We start from the raw sequence: 23,234 nt of genomic DNA, 5'->3' as shown, positions 1-23,234 counted from the left end.
AAGTGTTAATTTCACTAAGTCTGAGATCTGTTTTACCATTTGCGTTTTTTCCATGCTTGTTTGAACCTGTTAGTGGATGATTTGGCCGTAGCTCAGTGCTAGACTTCTGTTAAGCATCTTGAATGCTTCCCTGCCATGTATTTTGTTGTCATGTTTGGGTGTTGTAGCATGTTCATTTTGTTGCATTTAGATGCCTACTTGCTATAAATCGCAGACCGGTGTCATTTTTGAATCGCTTGCCATTTCCAAACCGTAACTCCGATTTCGGCGTTCTTTATATCGTTTTTACACGATTTCATCTCATCTTTCTAGTGGCACACTTGGCTTTCTAAGTTGAGGCCAGGTTCATGCATTTCCTGTCATATCTTGCATTTTGCATCTCGCATTGCATCCCGCATAGCATATCATCTTTGCATCGTGTTGTTTGAGTTTGCACGTGGTTGATTGTATCCTTGTTGCTTGTTTGTCTTGTTTGGGTAGAGCCGAGAGACGAGTTCGCTAACGAGGAGCCCGTTGAGTTTGCTTTCGAGGATCCAGTCAACTCTGACAACTGTGCAGGCAAGATGATCATACCCTCGAAATCACTACTATCTTTGCTATGCTAGTTTGCTCGCTCTTTTGCTATGCCATTGCTACGATGCCTACCACTTGCTTGCAAGCCTCCCAAATTGCCATGTCAAACCTCTAACCCACCATTGTCCTAGCAAACCGTTGATTGGCTATGTTACCGCTTTGCTCAGCCCCTCTTATAGCATTGCTAGTTGTAGGTGAAGATCGGAGGCCGTTCCTTGTTGGAACATCTTTTATTTAGTTGTTGGGATATCATTATATTGCCATGTTATCTTAATGCATCTATATACTTGGTAAAGGGTGGAAGGCTCGGCCTCTCGCCTAGTGTTTTGTTCCACTCTTGCCGCCCTAGTTTCCGTCATATCGGTGTTATGTTCCCGGATTTTGCGTTCCTTACGCGGTTGGGTTATAATGGGAACCCCTTGATATTTCCCCTTGATTAAGGCTTTTCCAGCAATGCCCAACATTGGTCTTACCATTTGCCACCTAGCCTTTTCTTTCCCTTGGGTTCTGCAGACCCAAGGGTCATCTTATTTTACCCCCCCCCCGGGCCAGTGCTCCTCTGAGTGTTGGTCCCACCGAGTGATGTCCGGGGATACCAGGGGCAACTTTGGGCTGGCCTACCCGACGTCTGGCTCATCTGAGTGTGCCCTGAGAAAGAGATATGTGCAGCTCCTATCGGGATTTGTCGGCACATTCGGGCGGTGTTGCTGGTCTTGTTTTAACCTGTCGGAGTGTCTTGAATTACCGAGAAACCGAGTCTGATCGGAACGTCTTGGGAGGAGGTCTATTCCTTCGTTGACCGTGAGAGCTTGTCATGGGCTAAGTTGGGACTCCCCTGCAGGGATTGAACTTTCGAAATCCGTGCCCGCGGTTATGGGCAGATGGGAATTTGTTAATGTCCGGTTGTAGATAACTTGAACCTTAATTTAATTAAAATGAATCAACTGAGTGTGTTACCGTGATGGCCTCTTCTCGGCGGAGTCCGGGAAGTGGACACGGTGTTGGAATAATATTTGCGTAGGTTGCTCACTAGTTTCTCTCTCGTGCTTTGCCTCCTCTTCTCGCTCTCTTTTGCAAATAAGTTAGCCACCATACTTGCTAGTCGCTTGCTGCAGCTCCACTCATATTTTACCTTGCCTTACCTATAAGCTCAAATAGTCTTGATCGTGAGGGTGCGAGATTGCTGAGTCCCTGTGGCTCACAGATTACTATTACACCAGATGCAGGGCCCGATGATTCCACTCCAGGAGACGCGTACGAGCTCAAGTGGGAGTTCGACGAAGACTCTCAATGTTACTATGTTTCCTTTCCCGATGATCAGTAGTGGTGCCCAGTTGGGGGTGATTGGGACCGTGTCGCATGTTGGGTTCTCTTTTATTTTGGCGCCGTAGTCGGGCCATGAGTGTTTGGATGATGTAATGTTATTAATGTACTTGATTGATGTGGCGAGTGTAAGCCAACTATGTTATCTCCCTTTTATTATTTATATTACATGGGATGTTGTGAAGATTGCCTAACTTGCGACATATGCCTTCAATGCGGTTATGCCTCTAAGTCGTGCCTCGACACATGGGAGATATAGTCGCATCGAGGGTATTACGCTTCCCCTTTGCATCGGTATCTCAATCGAGTTACCGGAACCGGAACGCTGCCATGGCACCGTTTTCCTTATCGTTGTCGTGGCACCCCTTTTTCGTTTCCACCATGATGACAAATGCTTCATAATGCTCTTGTCAACATTTTCTTAAAATTGCATGAAACTTGAACATGTCATCCGCATCATGTTAACAACATTAAGATGGTCTAAATTGTTGTTTGCATTAATTTACTAATGCATATGGGGATTTACCGGATTTGTTGTTTGCTATATCCGGCCCCATTTAAATTCTTTAGATAGATAATCCCTTTATGTTTCACCTCTTTCCATGATAATCAACATTTAATATTGTTGAGTACATAAACGGGAGAGAACTAAATAAGTCATGTGGTGTTTCGTCAATATGCAACTCGTTGCATATTGAGCTCTACTTAATTTGTACGATTGCTTGTGCATTTTGCCATGCCATGCTTCATTAAACCGGACATGCATCATACTTGGTTGTGCATCATGTCATGTTTATGTGGTGGTTGTTTGCTTCTTTCAGCTGTTGCTTCTTCGGGTTGGTTCCGATTACGTCGTGTGTGTGAGGATTCGTTCGACTATGTCCGTTTGTCTTCTTCATGGACTCGTTCTTCTTCCTTGCGGGATTTCAAGCAAGATGACCATACCCTCGAAATCACTTCTATCTTTGCTTGCTAGTTGCTCGCTCTTTTGCTATGCCTATGCTGCGATACCTACCACTTGCTTATCATGCCTCCTATATTGTTGAACCAAGCCTCTAACCCACCTTGTCCTAGCAAACCGTTGTTTGGCTATGTTACCGCTTTGCTCAGCCCCTCTTATAGCGTTGTTAGTTGCAGGTGAAGATGAAGTTTGTACCTTGTTGGGACATGGTTATGTTGTTCCTTGTTGGAACATGTTTACTTGTTGGGATATCACAATATATCTTATTTAATTAATGCATCTATATACTTGGTAAAGGGTGGAAGGCTCGGCCTTATGCCTGGTGTTTTGTTCCACTCTTGCCGCCCTAGTTTCCGTCATATCGGTGTTATGTTCCCGGATTTTGTGTTCCTTACGCGGTTGGGCTATAATGGGAACCCCTTGACAGTTCGCCTTGAATAAAACTCTTCCAGCAATGCCCAACATTGGTTTTACCATTCGCCACCTAGCCATTTCTTTTCCCTTGGGAGTCGCGCTCCTAAGGTCATCTTATTTAAACCCCCCTAGGCCAGTGCTCCTCTGAATGTTGGTCCGACTGAGCTGCCTGCGGGGCCACCTCGAGGAAACTTGAGGTTTGGTTTTACTCGTAGCTAGTCTCATCTGAGTGTGCCCTGAGAACGAGATATGTGCAGCTCCTATCGGGATTTGTCGACACATTCGGGCGGTGTTGCTGGATTTGTTTTAACTTGTCGAAGTTTTCTTGTAGAACCGGGATACCGAGCCTGATCGGAATGTCTCGGGAGAAGGTATATCCTTCGTTGACCGTGAGAGCTTGTCATGGGCTAAGTTGGGACACCCCTGCAGGGATTGAACTTTCGAAAGCCGTGCCCGCGGTTATGGGCAGATGGGAATTTGTTAACGTCCGGTTGTAGAAAACCTGAAGTTGACCTTAATTAAAATGCATCAACCGCGTGTGTAACCGTGATGGTCTCTTTCCGGCGGAGTCCGGGAAGTGAACACGGTGTTGGAGTAATGCTTGGCGTAGGTTGTTCTAGGATCACTTCTTGATCATAGTTTCTCGATCGTGCTTTTCCTTCTTTTCTCGCTCTCTTTTGCGAATAGGTTAGCCACCATATATGCTAGTCGCTTGCTGTAGCTCCACATCATACCTTTACCTTACCCATAAGCTTAAATAGTCTTGATCGCGAGGGTGCGAGATTGCTGAGTCCCCGTGGCTCACAGATTACTTCAAAAACCAGCTTGCAGGTGCCGATGAGTCCGTCCAGATGACGCAACCAAGCTCAAGGAGGAGCTCGATGAAGATCTTGTCCTTTGTGTTGTTCCATTCTAGTTGATCAGTAGTGGAGCCCAGTTGGGGTCGATCGGGGACCTTGTCGCATTTGGGGTTCTTCTTTTATTTTGGTTCCGTAGTCAGACCTTGATTGTTTTTGGATGTTGTAATGCTTTATTCATGTAATTGTGTGAAGTGGCGATTGTAAGCCAACTATGTATCTTTTCCCTTATTGTATTACATGGGTTGTTTGTGAAGATTACCTCACTTGCGACATTGCTTTCAATGCGGTTATGCCTCTAAGTCGTGCTTCGACACGTGGGAGATATAGCCGCATCGAGGGCGTTACAAGTTGGTATTAGAGCCTTCCCCGACCTTAGGAGCCCCCCTGCTTGATCGAATTAGCTGACGAGTTGAGTCTAGAAAAATGTTTTGAGTCATTTAGGATTATATATATCGGAGAGTTTAGGAATTCTTTTTACTCCCCAGTCCCTTCGTCGCTCTGGTGAGGCATCCTGACGTAGAGTTTTGACTCTTCTCTTCTCAAATTTCACTTAAAATTTTTTTAGGATCACGCGGGTATCTTGGAATCGTTCCGATGGCTTTGTGACGAGAACATTGTTCTTGGTGCCTCCTGTCATTTAGGGGTTGTGGCAGTGTCCCGGGGAGTTGAGCTCCGAGGTGTTGTCGTCACAATTTTATCATTGCAGTTCTGGAATACCTGAGTTTAGTTTCGCCGACATCGAAAATCTCTTTTATGCAGTTGTTGGTGAGATAACCTCGACGCCACCCAGTACTGGGGCGGGAGTTCGGGAGTATTGCCATAACTCGTATAACGGATGCTTTTCGAAGGTTGAAGTAGATGATTTCCGAAGGTTTCTTGGTTATGTGTTGAAGGATGGATACAGCTGGATGTAGGATTTGTTAGTTTTGGGTGAAATATTATGCTTCCCCTGTATCCCCAACACCTAATTGCATAACCGGAAAATTTTGGGAGTTTATAAGTGGGAATTCAAGTAGCTCTTAGGATATCTTTCCGACAGATGTATGATATGAAATTGGGGTTCGATGCCTAGTGGTCCGCCTATTCACGGTTGGTTTTACAGTGGTCTCGTTGTGTCTTAAAGAGTCCTTGGCTATGTCGACTCGGGGACGCTTCGTATGTCATGTGCACTGCCTTGTACATGATGGTGTTGTACGATCGAGCCCGTGTAGGCCCCACCACGAAAACTTCGGACGAAATCTCTATCATATGTTTGTTCTGGCTTATTCTGCAAGCCAATCCTTCGTTTTGCTTTTGAGTTGTGGTATTCGAGTTGCTTCAATGCCAAGTGTTTATTCCATACCTTTCTTAAACGGTGTTCTCATACTCCGATGTGAATACAAATCCTTCATGATAATCGAGATTGTCATGTCAATCCTTTTCATCGGTGTGCTTCTCTTCAAGTGGATCCGATCATTTCAACATCCGCAAGATCAATTCTAAGTTTCTCAACGGTGTTCGTTTCATCCATTCCAAATTGTCTTTGTTTTTCCCACCCTCCCTCCCTTTGTTTTTCTTCAAGGACTAAGATTTCTTAATCAAGTATCCATCTTATTGATGTGAAGTCTCTCCATTCTTTTCCTTCAATGTTCTTATCCGGTGATTCTCATGAAGATACTAACGGGCATCAAGTTCGTCACCCTTCGTTCTTTTCCCTTCTCCGGTAGATTTAATCCAAGTTTGCGGTGTTGACCATATCCTTTTCCTCGTTTCAAATATCTTCTCATGCCGGTGCACTTCTTTTGTCATTCCATTTCTCACTATTCATTGGTTCCGGAGTGCTAAAGATATCTCAAGGCTCGTCTTGTCATTCAAGATCCACTCAACTTATTTCGATGTTGTTATCTCATTCAAGCCGTTTAATTCAACCGGTGCTATCTCCTTTTCAAGAAATCATTCAACGGTGTTTCTTTTGAGTGGGCCCTAACCCACAGGTCTTTTTCCAGGATCTTACCTGACTCTTCTAATTCTCCCGGAGAGATCCGTAAAATTCTTCTCGAAGTTTGAGGTAAGAATGAATTGTCATCAGTCAAATGCCTTTCTCCAAGATCTTATAATTCTTTCATCATTGGATCAACCTTCCATTTTTCATCCCGGAGTATCTCAACAATTTGGTGGTGTTTCTCATCGTCATTCTCAGATTTTGAAGTCCGAAGAAGAGTTTCTTTTAAATCTTGCCCCATTCTCTGCCATCCTCCCATAATTGTTTCGGTTGTGAGAATTTCTTTTCACCCATCCGGACTAATTCAGAGTATTTTCAGTTTGATTCTCCGAAGGCCATCATTTCGGGATTATTCATTCTAGCTTTCAGCTCCCGTTCTTCAATCTTACCGGTGCATCATCCAAGTATATTCTCTAATCAGCTCGTGATCTTTTGTTCTCGTGGATCTAATTTCCCTCAAGTATTTTCATTCGTTCTCTAATCCTTTCCGGTGATTTATCCCTTTATTTCGTTCTTTGTCAATGCTTACGGTGGTTCGTTCCAGATTTTTCTTTCTTATCATATCAATTCATTCGTTGTTTCAATCCTATCGGTGGTCCATTAAGTTTATGTTATATCTCTCTTAATCTTTTCTACGAGAATAAGTAATATGTCAAATCCGTTGATTATCATCAATTTAAATTGGTGAAGGATAAGCATGACGTAATTCTTATTCTTGTTTCTTCATAGTGATTAATTCCTTATTCCGGAGGTCCATCAAATTCCTGAATTCAATTGTTTCATCTTCTCTTTTTCCTGGAGTTCCAAGTTCTCTCAATTATTTCACCATGGAGATTCATCTAAATCGGTACAAGGATTCACCTTGTGTTTTCAACTTCTCTTTCCTTTCGTTTGATCATTCTTTTGCTTAACGGAGTTCTTCATGAAGGTTCTGCATGATGGTTCATCAAGGATTTAATTCCTTCTCGAAGTGTTCATCAAGATTCTTTTCAGAGGAGCTCAAGTTTTTCTTCATCTTGCTATCCGAAGTGCAATTCTTTCTTCTGTATCATCGGAGGTGGTATTATGTCATTCTTGATAATTTGAGTTCATGTTTCATGATTCACACATTGTTAAGAATGAGGTATTTTAAATCCATCAATCTCTTCATTGGAATTATCTTGGGTTATATTTCACCTAGAACTTTCCCTAAGGATTGTTGCTAATTATGGTGCTTATAAATGATCCAATTTCTTCATCTATCCTCCCGGTGTAATAGCTTTCTCGTCTCCTGGTTCATACCAATCCAATTCTTTTCCCGTGAGTGGCAGGTTGTCACCTCATAATTTGAGATGTATTCCATAAGACCATATCAAGCGTATTCTTTTCGTTGCTGGTGTTCCAACAACTCCGTTCGACCCTTCTCCTAAAGATGCCTTTTCAAGCTCTTTTGTGGTAGAAGTTGACATTTTCTTCTCCACTCTCCTATTTCAATTATCTATCTTCTATTCTTTCGTTCCGGAGGCATTGCGATGTTGTTCTTTTCACCCATCATCTCGTTTTGTCAAAGATCATGTTCTTTTTATGCCTATCCATTTAACCGGAGTGCTGTGCCCTTTTTGCTCATGTTCTTTTCGCCTTATCAAGTCTTTCATCTCTTTTCAACCGAAGTGCTACCTGAATCGGCTCTTTCTTCTCCTCTTTCTTAACAGTGTGTCTTCAACTTCGTTCATCTCCGTTTATTCTATTCTCGGAAATGGCTTAACCTTTCAAGGTTCTTTGGTCTCACTCGTTTGTCAAAGAAGCAACTTAGTTTACCTCTTCTCTTCCTCTTCTTTTTCCCTCCGGTGCCATCCTAGATCTCGGGACGAGATCCTCTCGTAGTGGTGGAGTGTTGTGACACCCCGAGACCGATGTGCCAGGTGTCGTCTAGTTATTCACTGTTGTTGCCTCGTCTTTTGCTTGCGTGTCATGCATTTTATCTTTGCATCATGTGCATTGCATCATGTCATAAATCTTTTGCATCTCAACTAAAGAATTTGTGTGGATCTTCGATCCATTTAAATCGAGGGAAGAGTGACTTCTCTTTATAACTTTATCCTCCTAATATTTAGGGAGTTATTATAAATATTCCATTAATTTGGAATCATCGTAACACACGTGCAAAATAATTCCCATGTCTATTCCTCTTCGATTTTGACCTTCAAACCTTGCCAATATCTCTCATCTCTTTTCTCGAGGCTCCTCCTAAAACCTCAACATTTTTGGACACCTCTAATTCCTAGCCCTTGTTCAAACCATTTGAATTAAATTCAAATGATTTTGCATTAAATCCTTGCGATCATGCCTCTCCTATTTTTCTTGGAACCAGCGCATTTTTGCGAGTCTGGGAATATTATTTGCATGCGCTAATTCTTTCCCTATCCCTCTCTTTATTTTCGTCTCTCCAATTCTTTTCTGTTAAAGGAAATATGAGAGAGAGAGAAGAGAGATAGCACAGGCCGGCCCAACCTCCAGCGCAGGCCCATTTGCCCCTCCAAGGCCCAGCCATCCCACCTACACCTAACCCTAGCCCACACCCTCTGGACGATCCTCTCTCCCCCTTCGTTTCCTGCTTGCGCCGCCAGGAGAGGATCGCTCGTACCCGACTCCCTCTTCCTCTCCATTCGCTCGATCTCCCCACCTCTCGCTCCCGTGTCTGAACCACCTGCGCCTCCCTCTCTCTCGCTCACGCCGAGCCCCTCCACTCCTTCTTCCAGCAAGGCCCCGCACCACTCGTCCCAATTTTGGCCGGAGCTCGCCGGAGCCACAACACCGGCCATCACCGGACCTCCTCCTCGGCTCCACCCTGCAGGCTCCCGGCGCCTCCGCCTCACCCTCGATACCCCACCACCTACAGTGAACATCGCCGGACTCTCCTTCTTCCTCCCATGCGCCTCCCTCTCCTGCAAGTACGCCCCTCGCCTTGCCGCAACCGAGCTGCGCCATGGCGCCGACCGGTGCTGGCCTCGACCTCCTCACCTGCTATCAAGCTCCTAGAGCTGCTGCTGCTCCCTGCATCGCCGCGACCTCAAGTGCATCGTCTCCTGCAGCCGGTCCAGGAGCTCCTCGCCGCCACCTCGTCACCCTGCTTGGTCCGGCCACCGCGTCGCCATGCTCCAGCACTGCTTCGAGCTCGTCTTCCTCGACTTCCCTGTCGCAAGCCTCCATGCGGCTGCGTCGTTCTCCCGAGGTCCTTGTGCTACTTCTTTTCAACCATGAAGACCGGCAAGGTCAACTACAGGGATACCACGTACCACGACACACGGATGCGAACGAGTACCACGACAGACCGCCCAGTACCCCTTCGAATCCTTCAAGACCGTCAAGTGAACGACTACCATCGCTCCAAGATCCGAACGGCTACGACGACATGAACATCTACGGAACGCTTACGACTACACGATGAACCGCCAAGGCCGGCCACAACCCTTGTACCACTACTATTGCCAAGTTCCACGATGACCCAAGTACCGCGAGAATGTTTGTACCTCTACCGTCGCCGTGGATCCGACAAGTACCCCTACAACAAGTGTACCTCTACCGTCATCGTCGGAATCGCTAAGAACGTCAAGCACCCCCTTCGAGATGACGAGACCGACAAGTTAAAATGACCCCAAGTACCTCTCCGAAAACGAGACGTATACCGCTACCGTCACAAGAATCGAGACCGACAAGTCCGAAGAAGCAAGTACCACTCCGAACCATGTACGACGACCGTCGCCGAAGACCCGTGTAACGCAAACGTCAAGTTCAACTACCGTCACGTGAACCGCTACTTCCCACGACGACCCCGTGAACAACTACTTCCCCTTCGACATGTGTACCCCTACCGCCGAAATCGATCCGTTCCGATAATGCATGATTCGAAGGTATAACCCTGAGACGACCGCCCGTGAACGAATGCATGTGTGATGTATGAGATGCTCGTGCTTGCTCGGTGCTCGAATTGTCGATGCACGTCGCCCCTCTTTTTGCCTTGCCACCGACATGTGGGAACTCGGTATCCGAGATCACCCCACCATCCTTGCATGTCACGTTCCGCACACTTCCCCTTTGCATCGGTATCTCAATCGAGTTACTGGAACCGGAACGCTGCCATGGCACCGTTTTCCTTATCGTTGCCGTGGCACCCCTTTTTCGTTTCCGCCACGATGACAAATGCTTCATAATGCTCTTGTCAACATTTTCTTAAAATTGCGTAAAACTTGAACATGTCATCCGCATCATGTTAACAACATTAAGATGGTCTAAATTGTTGTTTGCATTAATTTACTAATGCATATGGGGATTTACCGGATTTGTTGTTTGCTATATCCGGCCCCATTTAAATTGTTTAGATAGATAATCCCTTTATGTTTCACCTCTTTCCATGATAATCAACATTTAATATTGTTGAGTACATAAACGGGAGAGAACTAAATAAGTCATGTGGTGTTTCGTCAATATGCAACTCGTTGCATATTGAGCTCCACTTAATTTGTACGATTGCTTGTGCATTTTGCCATGCCATGCTTCATTAAACCGGACATGCATCATACTTGGTTGTGCATCATGTCATGTTTATGTGGTGGTTGTTTGCTTCTTTCCGGTGTTGCTTCTTCGGGTTGGTTCCGATTACCTCATGTGTGTGAGGATTCGTTCGACTATGTCCGTTTGTCTTCTTCATGGACTCGTTCTTCTTCCTTGCGGGATTTCAAGCAAGATGACCATACCCTCGAAATCACTTCTATCTTTGCTTGCTAGTTGCTCGCTCTTTTGCTATGCCTATGCTGCGATACCTACCACTTGCTTATCATGCCTCCTATATTGTTGAACCAAGCCTCTAACCCACCTTGTCCTAGCAAACCGTTGTTTGGCTATGTTACCGCTTTGCTCAGCCCCTCTTATAGCGTTGTTAGTTGCAGGTGAAGATGAAGTTTGTACCTTGTTGGGACATGGTTATGTTGTTCCTTGTTGGAACATGTTTACTTGTTGGGATATCACAATATATCTTATTTAATTAATGCATCTATATACTTGGTAAAGGGTGGAAGGCTCGGCCTTATGCCTGGTGTTTTGTTCCACTCTTGCCGCCCTAGTTTCCATCATATCGGTGTTATGTTCCCGGATTTTGCGTTCCTTACGCGGTTGGGCTATAATGGGAACCCCTTGACGGTTCGCCTTGAATAAAACTCTTCCAGCAATGCCCTACACTGGTTTTACCATTCGCCACCTAGCCTTTTCTTTTCCCTTGGGAGTCGCGCTCCTAAGGGTCATCTTATTTAAACCCCCCTGGGCTAGTGCTCCTTTGAGTGTTGGTCCGACTGAGCTGCCTGCGGGGCCACCTCGGGGCAACTTGAGGTTTGGTTTTACTCGTAGCTAGTCTCATCTGAGTGTGCCCTGAGAACGAGATATGTGCAGCTCCTATCGGGATTTGTCGGCACATTCGGGCGGTGTTGCTGGATTTGTTTTAACTTGTGGAAGTTGTCTTGTAGAACCGGGATACCGAGCCTGATCGGAATGTCTCGGGAGAAGGTATATCCTTTGTTGACCGTGAGAGCTTGTCTTGGGCTAAGTTGGGACACCCCTGCAGGGATTGAACTTTCGAAAGCCGTGCCCGCGGTTATGGGCAGATGGGAATTTGTTAACGTCCGGTTGTTGAAAACCTGAAGTTAACCTTAATTAAAATGCATCAACCGCGTGTGTAACCGTGATGGTCTCTTTCCAGCGGAGTCCGGGAAGTGAACACGGTGTTGGAGTAATGCTTGGCGTAGGTTGTTCTAGGATCACTTCTTGATCATAGTTTCTCGATCGTGCTTTGCCTTCTCTTCTCGCTCTCTTTTGCGAATAGGTTAGCCACCATATATGCTAGTCGCTTGCTGCAGCTCCACATCATACCTTTACCTTACCCATAAGCTTAAATAGTCTTGATCGCGAGGGTGCGAGATTGCTGAGTCCCCGTGGCTCATAGATTACTTCAAAAACCAGCTTGCAGGTGCTGATGAGTCCGTGCAGATGACGCAACCAAGCTCAAGGAGGAGCTCGATGAAGATCTTGTCCTTTGTGTTGTTCCGTTCTAGTTGATCAGTAGTGGATCCCAGTTGGGGTCGATCGGGGACCTTGTCGCATTTGGGGTTCTTCTTTTATTTTGGTTCCGTAGTCGGACCTTGATTGTTTTTGGATGTTGTAATGCTTTATTCATGTAATTGTGTGAAGTGGCGATTGTAAGCCAACTATGTATCTTTTCCCTTATTGTATTACATGGGTTGTTTGCGAAGATTACCTCACTTGCGACATTGCTTTCAATGCGGTTATGCCTCTAAGTCGTGCTTCGACACGTGGGAGATATAGCCGCATCGAGGGCGTTACACTGAGCTGCCTGAAAAAGTTCCTTGGCTATCTCTGCAAATCACTACTGCTGAACCTCCTCTGTGAGGATGTACCCCAGCGTCTATATGTATCTTTGCAAAGTTTGCCGGTGGTGCCTTTGGTCTGGAAACCAACGGTGCCCCACTCACTGCCGCCCGGTGTTGATTCATAGGCTTCATGACTGCCTCAAGATCTTGCATGTAGCGTGTTATGAAGTCCTTTATCGCATGTGGGGTCTAAAATATTGCTTCATGTATGGGCTTTCTTCGAGACGTCCAAACAACCCACAACATTACCGCCATGAGAGTGAACTACTCATGCAAGAGCGAGCCCATTAGGTTAAAGAGCCAACTCTTAGCTCGGTTCTCGTTTGTAGCCACCAAGGTACTGCCCAAATCTTCATCAACAATCGTCCAGGTGCATCTGGACACGGTGCACTCGAGTAGGGAGTGTCGCCAGGAGTCATGCGCTCCACAAAACCCGCAGGAGCTGGTCGTCGACATCTTTTGATCAGCTCGCACGTCTTCCGTTGGCAAAGACTGCTTTGATAACCTCCACAAGAACATATGCACCTTGGATGGTACCTCTATTTTCCACAGAGTCTTCCATGAGCTCGAGTCTGCCTGTGCTGTCGAGGAGCCCGAAGAACCTTCCAACCATGCTTCTCTCCGTTGCCTGGTCGCCACTAGCATGTTGTAGGCCGATCGCACAGTGAAATGCCCGGTTCTTTCGTGTACCCAGCTCCAATAGTCCTCCATGGGAGTTGTGCACAGAGGCATGCTAAGAATTACCTTCGCATCAAATGCCAGGAAGGTGGCGTCGATCTTTTGCTTGTTCCATGTAGCACTAGTGTGATCAATCAATTCCGCTACTAGTATCAGCGGTGCATTTGCAATACAGCCATATGGTCTCATCATTTCCGGACAAGGGAGCCAGTTGTCCCTCCATATATCGGTGCTCTCCCCATTGCCAATGTGCTTGATTAGTCCCAGTTTCAATGTGTCATGTCCTTCCACTAGGGCTCACCATATCTGGCTTGGGTGACTCCCGAGGGAGGCATCCAGGATAGTGGTATTAGGGAAGTAGATGCTCTTCATAATTCGCGCACTGAGGGAGTGAGGATCCTGCAGCATGCGCCATACCTGTCTAGCTAGCATAGCTAGATTGAAAAGCTCGAAGTCTTTGAAGCCCAAACCTCCCATACTCTTAGGCTGAGTCATTGCCTTCCATGAGACCCAATGTGGTTTACGTTGACCATTCTTACTCCCCCCACCAAAACTTCCGGATCAACATGTTCAGGTGCTCACATAGTCCTCTAGCACTAGTAGAAAATAGGGCTTTGGTTCGGTCAGAAAAGAGCATTAATCCAGGTTGCATTACGAACCGGGACTAATATGAGCATTAGTCCCGGTTCGAGCGGCTAGGGCACCGTACAGGCATTAGTCCCGGTTCAAATGGGACCTTTAGTCCCGGTTGGTGCCACGAACCGGAACTAAAGGGTGCGATGCCCATTAGTATCGGTTTGTGGCACGAACCGGTACTAAAGGTTAGACCTTTAGTCCCGGTTCGAGCCACCAACCGGGACAAATGGGGTTGAGGCATTAGTACCGGTTCATGGCACCAACCGGTACTAAAGGTAGACCTTTAGTACCGGTTGGAGCCATGAACCAGTACTAATGGTGCAATTTTAAAATTCTACCCCCCCCCCCGTGTATCGCCTTTTCAGTTTTGTAAAAAGAAAAAGAAAATGATAAAAACTTCAAAAGTTAAAATCCTTCGAGATGTAGTTATGTTACTACATCTACTAGTTAGGAAAATTTAAAAACTTAAATTTGGACATGTTTTGCAAAAAGTGTAGGGAAAATGTAAAACGACTATAACTTTTGCATACGATGTCAGAAAAAACGTATAATATATCAAAATGTTCAGCACGAAAATCCGCATCCGATTTTGACAGCCTACGGCCTGTTTGCAAATTGTTAGAATCCTCAAATTCTAAAAGGAAAAAAGTTATGCTCAAATTTCAGTTTTTTTGAATTTTCGTTAAATCTGGTCAAACTACTTATTCAAGAAGTATTAGTGTTACTAAATAATTATTCGAGACTATTAGTCTTACTAAATAATTATTTCAGTTTTTTTGAATTTTGGTCAAATCTTGTCAAACTGTGGTCAAACAATGGTCAAACTACTTATTCAAGAAATATTATTGTTACTAAATAATAATATTTTTTTAGAACCCGGTTGGTGTTACCAACCGGGACTAAAGGTGGACCTCCACGCAGCGGCCACGTGGAGGGCCTTTAGTCCCGGTTAACTGGGACTAAAGGGGGGGGGCCTTTAGTAACGACCCTTTAGTCCCGGTTCCAAAACCAGGACTAAAGGCCCTTATGAACCGGGACAAATGGCCCTTTTTCTACTAGTGTAGGAAATTTGAAGCAAGGCATGGAGAAGACTGGGATAGCCTGTGCCACTGCTTTGACCAGCGCCTCCTTGCCCGTAGATGACATTGTCCTTTCAACCCATCCTTGGATCATGTTCCGTAACCTGTCCTTTAAATACTTGAACGATCCATTGTTTGAGGCCCCAACATCTGTGGGCATGCCCAGATATTTCTCATTTAATGTTTCATTAGGAACATTCACAATACTTTTTTATGTCATTGCGAACAGCCTCAGGGACACCTTTGCTGAAGAATATAGATGATTTGTCGAAATTTATCCGCTGACCTGTGCATTGCAATATATATCCAACACGTGGTTCACCTCGATAGCACCCACACTGTTTTCCTTGAAGAACAGCAGTCTGTCATCAGCGAATAGGAGGTGGTTAACCGGTGGAGCCGAAGGTGCCACTAGGATCCTGGCACACATTGGATGATGCCTCTAGGTCAGACCGGCGATGCCCGTGGGCCAAGATCCCGTGACCGGGCTCGTGCTGCGGCTGGGCCTCGCTCATCGCTGACAGCACCGTGAAGAGCACCGTGAAGAGCACAAGAAGCATCACTGCTCCCTTGGCCATTTCTAGAGCTAAGTAATGTGTGCTACTCCATAGATGCTTACGTGAGTGTATGTGAGTTTGTGCTATCTTTCAAGTGTAGCTCACCAGCTATTTATAGTGGGATGGAGGGAGTGTAAGAGGAAAATAAGTGACACGTGGTGGGTTCTAGTTGGCGATTCAGAAGGCAGGAGTGGACAGTGGTAGGGCAAGGTGGACAATAAAACTTTGCTTGGCCAATGGTGACAGGCACCTGACTCGGGGAGCACAATGAGAGGATCAACGGTTATGATGTTGCCTTTAGATTTTAGATTGTGGTTTTGGAGGAATTTTGTGAGTGGAGGATCACCAGATTTCTGTTATCGGTGGCAAAACTATGAAAAAATAGAGGCGGAAATCAATAACATATGGGCTGATGGGCATAGAATTGTACACCTTCACTAATGGAACTCTTTTTTTTCCTGAGAGAACGAGCGAGGGAATGATAATGGAACTTCCACTAAGTAGATCGGTGATCATGATGTGGCCAAAATAAGAATCAGGGCGCACTCCTAGGTCGGCATTTCTACCATTGTACTTGGAGTTCGCGATAGTTCATGTTGGAATTGCTGACATTTTTTGCCATGAGATGTAACGGATGGTCCGCGAGCTTCGTTTTTAATCGAATTGCACGGTTGGTCACCGGTTGACGGTACTGAAATCCGTTAGTAGCTTCAGCAGGGTGAAGAACACTACCAGATGTTTCAGAGGGGATCACACATGGGGATTTTACCCATGTTCTAGAGGAGCAGCCACAGTTGTATCCACACCCGAAAAATAGAGGTCACCAAATCATGGGAGATCACACTCAACCTTCTTCCTCGGCTTCGACTGGATGCCTGGAAGCCGTTGTGGTCATGGAGCTCGTGGCCACCATCCTCCTCACGAGGAGAAAGATATGTCATGCACCTTGACTACCGACGTCCCTTTCCTCTCAAGAATCTAAGATGCAGGAGCCTCTATTTCCGCCGCCTTGAGCTCGGCGTCAAGGACGTCGCAACTGTGGCCACCACCTTGCTGCCCGAGCTATAGCAACAATGCGTGCCTGCTCCCTCGTATTACCTCTCTCGTTGTCTATTCTTGCACTCGTCGTTCCAACCCTACTCGACCCCAGTTGGAAGAGAGGGGCATGAGAGAGAGAGGGGACATGAGAGAGAGGGAGTGAGGGAGGGGACACACACACACAGAAAGAGAGAGAGAGAGAGGGAGGGGGAGGAGGAGGAGGAATAGAGTAGGGAGGAGCATCCCCAACCCTTAAGAGAAATATGACATGACTCCTCCGCCGGGAACAACGCAACATCCTTCCACCTAAGACCTCGACCACCTTTGCAGTTGTGCCCCGTGCCTATGTGCAATGCTATTCCCGCAATTCGCCTTCGTTGTTGGACTGCGATGGGAATCGAGAGAGAATTTTGGACCCATATTGTGTGACATGGCGCTAATATGGCGAGATCAATTCTCAATACCAGGTCCACATCAACGCCAAACCACCGTTTGGACGAGTCATGTTCGGTTTGAAAGTATGAGGAACAAAATGTGGATGAGCAAAATAGTTTTCTCTTTAATTTTACTTTTGACTAAATTATTTTTTGTATTTTCATTTATAACATTATAATTTTACTAGTACAAGTACATATTCACTTCAGCATCCATGAGAACATTTTCATCAGAGAAGCTCTAGTTATCCTATGCCTTAAGCTAGTCATAGTGGGAAGTAACTTAGACTAAATTATTTTTTGTTACTACCTTCATAGTGCAAAATAACATATAAGTAGTAACATAGATGATAGCATTTATTACATTATAGACTCATTTTGCTTTGGGTTGCGTTATGTTACAGTAACATATTATGTTACTCCAAACACCTTTCTCCTCATTAACTCTATGCCACATAAGCAAACTTGTCTTGAAATGCGCTATGTTACTTGCTAAGTTACTCTCACTATGACCAGCCTTATACTACCTAAGAGAGTGATCTCTGATAATTTATTTATCTCAACATGCAAGCATGGCACATCACCGTATAATTATGGATGGGATAAGACTCACCTTAACATGCAACCATGCATGGAAAAAAGACCCACCACCACATGCAACCATGCAAGGGAAAATATTTTTAATTCTATCTATATTCAATAAATTTTTTTACAACTATACATAATCAAATATTATAAGTCATATGTATTTCTATTTTTCTTCACGTGTTATTAATCTAAGTATTTATATTTCATACAATCAAATCTTACTGAAATATATTGCAATCGATTCACGCAGCAACACACGGGGTATCATCTAGTTTATAATGTAACTATCACTTGGCAACTTAAAATTATAGGTACCAACGAGGCGTTTTGGTGCTTGGGCACCCGCATCAATAGTAAATTCAAATAAAATAGAAAATGTATTAAAAAAATCTGAAGGTTGTATACATCAAAGAAGAGGGACTCTCCTAGGTGCTTGCAAATCGCGCTGAGGTGGCATCACAGGATCTCGGTATAAAAATAATAAAATTGGAGCTGCAAACTGTCCAATGCTGCAACAAATTCGAGCTTGACTTTATTTTATTTTTGTATCAAGCTCCTCGAATGTCATCTCAACGAAATAAAGTTGCAAGAACCTAGAAGAGTCTCTCAAAATGAGATTTTACTATTTATTATTTTGGTATTCTATTTGAATTTACTGTTTAATTCATCCAAGGAGCATCTGAGCTCGGGATCAAAATGAGATTTTCAGGCAGCGACAGTATGCACTAATTTGTCGGAAATATGTCTTGGTTCCTGGGTGTATATTCACCCTATATGGAGAATAACAATAATAATTACAAAAAGGTCAAAAAGTTCTGATTTTTTGGGAATAAACCTGACTTTCTTTTGCACTAGTATATAATTTTTCACGAATAAAAACATAGAGTTGAATTTAGGGAAAAAATGAAAAAATATTGCTATATACAAATCACCATTCACACTATTTTGACCAAAAAAATGTTTTTTTGCTGTGAAGTCAACAGGTTTTTTTTCGTGAATTTTTTTACGAGTACAATGGAAGGTCAAGTTTATTTCAAAAATATTTTCAGATTTTTTGAGTTTTTATTTAATTACTATTTTTTTCATATAGAGTGTATATACACCCATAGACCAATCGTTTGCGTCGTAATTTGGCCTAATACATTATTGTCATGCTAGTTGCTAGGTAGTAGTGAACTAGTGACTTGGGCGTCTCCAATGTTGCAAAGACATGGGGTTTAAGCCAAAAAAATAGCATTAAAACCTATCCTCAAGGATTGTAAGGAAGGGTCTTAGCAAAAAAGAAGAAAAAAATTCTGAAGACCGGGTCATAGTGCTAAGATCAAGTCATAAGGAATAAAAATCATTTCTCTTCTCTGACATGATTCGAGGGGTTAAAACCACAAGAAAAAATGAATGACATTTGAGCTCCACACTAAGACCCATGTGAGTATTAAACATTGGAGGAATGCTAGTATGTTATAGCACACTGAGTGAAAAATAGCACTGACTGAAACACAGCTTAAAACCGACTTTAAAATCTACATCGGTGATGGCAAGAAGTCAATCTCTTCAGAATACTTAAGAAATTATAGTTTCTGAACTATTCCCTTGGTTCTAAATTACTAAATCAGCGACACTTAATTTAAAACGGAGGGAGCAGCAAGGATAAAGTCATAAAGCAATCAAATTCAGAAGCGCAAGAAGGGAACACAAATTTAAATGCGATAAATAAATTTCCATTGATTTAAGAAAAAGCACACCACATTTCACCTAGGTTCACTTATTTCTTGCCACTTGCTAGACGATCAACCCAAGCAAAGGCACACCAATATTGAGGAAAAGGAGAAGTCCAAATCTCAAAGCACGGCCAACCTGAAGCAATAAAAAATGAAATGAAAACACTCTGTGAAGCATTACAATCAGTTAGCCCTTAAATATTTGCATGCTAATGCATGACGTAGACGTCGTACTCGACGTTGGCGTCGCCGGTCTTGGTGTTCATCGAGTAGGTCCGGGCCTGCGCGTACCCGCGGGCGAAGCGGAAGGCGCCGGTGCCCCCGACGATGGGCATCTCCCGGACTTCGGCGAGCGGGAAGTTGCGGCCGAGCACGGTGAGCGAGCTGCCGTTGTAGGCGCCGGAGGTGAGCACGAGGTTCATGACCTGCAGGAAGCCCATTGCTGTCTGGTCCGCCCCTATGTAGACGCCCTGGGCCCGTCCCACGGCCGCTGACCCGAGCTCCGGCCTCTCCGTCAGTGGGTCATCCATCACGTGCACCGCCCCGAAGAAGGTCTGCAACGACGGCTTCGCCGGGCCTGCCACCCGCACCGACGTGGGGGGAGTGCCTCTCGAGCTGTCGTGGAAGTAGAAGTGGAGGTGTGTCGGTGCAACTGGGTCGGCCCCCGGGCGACGCCCATGGGCTAGGGCCCTGTTACCGGGCCTATGGGCCTCACTCACCGCGGACAGCACCGTGATGAAGAGAACAAGAAGCATCACCGCTCCCTTGGTCATCTCTTTCGCTAAGTAATATGTGTGCTACTCCGTAGATGCTACTACGTGTGTCTGTGACTTGTGCTCTTTCATGTGTAGGTCACCAGCTATTTATAGTGGATGGAAGGAGCGTAAGAGGAACACAAGCGACACGTGGCGTGCAGCAATTGGGATTCAGAAGGCTGCTCCATAAACTGGAGTGGTAGTAGGGTAAAATGGACACCAGTGCTAATGGTGATATGCAGCTGGGGAGCACAATGCACAGGAGCAATGGTCATGATGTTACTTGTGGATTGTGGCTTTGGTGGATCACCAGATTTCAGCTGTCGGTGGCGGCCAGTCAACTACGGAGAAATATTAATCTCTGGGGTGGAAATCAAATCGTTAAAGCCTCACAGCCTCTCTCGCCTGTGGAGGATGAATACTTGGCAACTGACAAGATCAAGCATAGGATGGTATTCGTCCATAGTGACGGGTAGGGTTAAGAGCATCTACAACTGGGCATCCCAAACCCGTCTTAAACGGCTGGGCAGGCCGCCCGGGTCACTAACCGGTCATGAAATTTTGACCATGTTGACCGTCTCAAATGGGTCTCAAACGTCCGAACTGACCAGCACCCCTTATATCCAGCCCAAATATAAGACGGCTATGGGGGCGCCCGACCGCACCCGCCACGTCAGACTGACGTCGGGCTCCCACGCGGAATCGCTCGGAAAGCCTGTAGTCTGAAGCTCGTCTCCTCCCATTGGACCATGTCGTTGCGTGGCGCCGCCCCGGCGGGCCGCATAGTGCCTAGCCTGGCTATTTAAGCCGACCGTCTGCACCGAAACCCTACCCCTCCACATCTTCCTTCCCCCGTCCGCCGCCGCCGCCACTTTCCACTCCCCATCCACCACCACTAGTAGCCATGCCCTCACGCCGCCGGATAAGGGGCCACCCATTTCTAACGACGGAGCGCTGGCTGCAGCTCCTTGAGCAGATCCGGGCAAGGATCGCCGCAGGGCTACCTCTGTATGCAGTGGATCCGGAGGAGGAGGTTGAGGAGGAGGATATGGGGAATGCCGAGGACGCGGATCTGCAGACGGAGCAGCAGGCCATCCTCGATTCCCTTCTATCAGAGTAGGATGCGGAGGCGAGACGCCATCGCCGGCAGAAGATGGAGGCGCATCACGCCCTGGAGGAGGAGGAGATGTTCGTCTACATGAATGAGGTCGGGCAGGAGGAGGAGGAGAAGCCAGAGCCCTCCTATGCGCCCGTCCATCCGTCGCCCGGCACCGACGTCGTGGACATCTTCAACGGCAAAATTAGCTATGGTAGTACGTAGTATGTAGTACTTAGAATTTTTTTTTAATGCTTTGTATGGATTTAGGGGTTCAAATATGAGAGACTCAGATTCAAAATAGCTAATTTGAGATGGGCCCGGCCACTGTTCGCGGATGCGCCCGGTCGCCTCTACGGGCCTTTGAGTGCGGGCGTTTGAGGGACCGGATTTGTCAATTCCAGCTGTAGATGCTCTAAGTACACCCGTCGATTAGATCGATGATAATTGAGATTCCACTGATTATATCGATTTCTATGACAAAGTGATAATCATGGCGTGCTATATTAAGTAAGCGTTTTACCATCGGACCTGGAGCGTTATCACTTTTTTTGGGGAACGAGCGTTATGACGTATGAGTAGTGTGCATGCTGGATTTGCTGACATTTTAGGCCCTCCGAACATATGGTCCACTAGTTATCATACCGCGAACCGCGTGGCCCGGCGCCCCGGAGAAAATCCATGGATGTTCGGTCGGATCTAGGCCTGCTCTGAGATGTAAACAAACGGTAGGTGAGTTATCGAACCCCAACTGTATGAAATGAAAATTGTGTCTTTGTATGGATTTAGGGGTGCAGAATGTTGGCCGTGCAGCCTTTGTGTGTAGTGGGCCGATCCTGTGGTGCTTGGCTTCCACGCGGGGCAACGAGAGCTGAGAAAACTGAAAAAGCACTCGTGCATGCGTGCCATCGGCAGCAGTGCGAGTCGCCCTTTATGGATCATGGATGAACGCAGGGCGGCAGGGCTTGACATGTTCGTGCTTGCACACATGTGCTAGCTAGTGTCCCCAATACAATTCGCAGCAAAAAGAAGGTAAAGCTGAAACATTCATAGCAGTTGCACTAGTACTTTTACTATTCCCGGGTCTTCCTAAACCCCTGTTGCATGAAATACTTCTTAAATACCGGTCACTTAAATTTGGAAAACAATCAGAAGAGTTGCATTTGTACTCGCGAAAAAAACCTCCTACCTTTTAAAAGAAATGTAGAGCCACATTATCTCTATATTTTTTAACACGATACAGACACAGCCGCTCATACATACGCACATACACTCATCCTTATGAACGCACACGCACACACACTGTACCCAGGGGCGGACCCAGGACAAAAATGTCTCGGTGTCCATGTGTATATCACATACTTTGGGTCTTTTGATGCTCAACCAATGTTATATGTAAATGTAACATATACTAAAAAATAATCTTTTTTGCAAAAAGGCAAAGGGCATGACACTAAAATTGAAATACTCCATGTAATGAAGTGTTATACTTTTTTTTCCGGGTAGTGAAGTGTTATACTTGGAATACTACTCCCTCCGTCCTATAATATAAAAACGTATTTGATATTACACTAGTGTAAAAAACGCTTTTATAATATGGGACGGAGAGAGTAGTTGATTAGGAAAGGTGGACATCAAATTATAGAAAAATCCAAACTATGAAAACAAATATCTTGATCACATAGAGCTAAATTATTTATATAAAAAATAAACTAATCAAGTATATTTATTGAGTTATGGAGGAAGCAAGAATTAGGAAGGAAAAAACAAAATTACAGAGGCACGCACAATAGAGAGGTTGATGCATGAATCGTTGTACTATCTCTTTTCTTTTAATTAGCTAGTGATCTATACTACTCCAGTACAGTATTGTAGGGGCGTGGTGGCTGGATCAGTATTCGAAAATAAAAAATTGACCGATAGCTTGGTACCTGGCTGCATTCATGCCTCGCCCGCACGCGTCACTGTGTCGCTGGGCGCTGGCCGAGGGGCCACCAGATGGGCCGCGCTTGAGTAGCTTTAGCCGGTGTCCATCTGTTTTTTCTTACCGGTGTCACAGCTATATATGCGCTGTATATATAGGTAATTACAGAATTTACCGGTGCCCTGACTGTACCTCTATAAGCA

At 45.4% G+C, this 23,234-nt stretch overlaps 2 pseudogenes; both read right to left on the bottom strand.

Moving 5' to 3' along the window:
- The window catches only part of LOC125553583 (dirigent protein 22-like), a 30,286-nt pseudogene extending 14,787 nt beyond the window's left edge, over positions 1–15,499 (bottom strand).
- Positions 15,500–19,240: 3,741 nt separating this feature from the next.
- Positions 19,241–20,079, bottom strand: LOC125553582 (dirigent protein 22 pseudogene; annotated as a pseudogene).
- Positions 20,080–23,234: the final 3,155 nt, after the last annotated feature.

Source organism: Triticum urartu, chromosome 4A (genome assembly GCF_056163025.1).
Source record: "Triticum urartu cultivar PI428250 chromosome 4A, HENAU_Tu73, whole genome shotgun sequence".
Taxonomy (NCBI): domain Eukaryota; kingdom Viridiplantae; phylum Streptophyta; class Magnoliopsida; order Poales; family Poaceae; genus Triticum; species Triticum urartu.
Note: the sequence above shows the minus strand (reverse complement) of the source record. Positions and strands in the feature narration are given on the sequence as shown.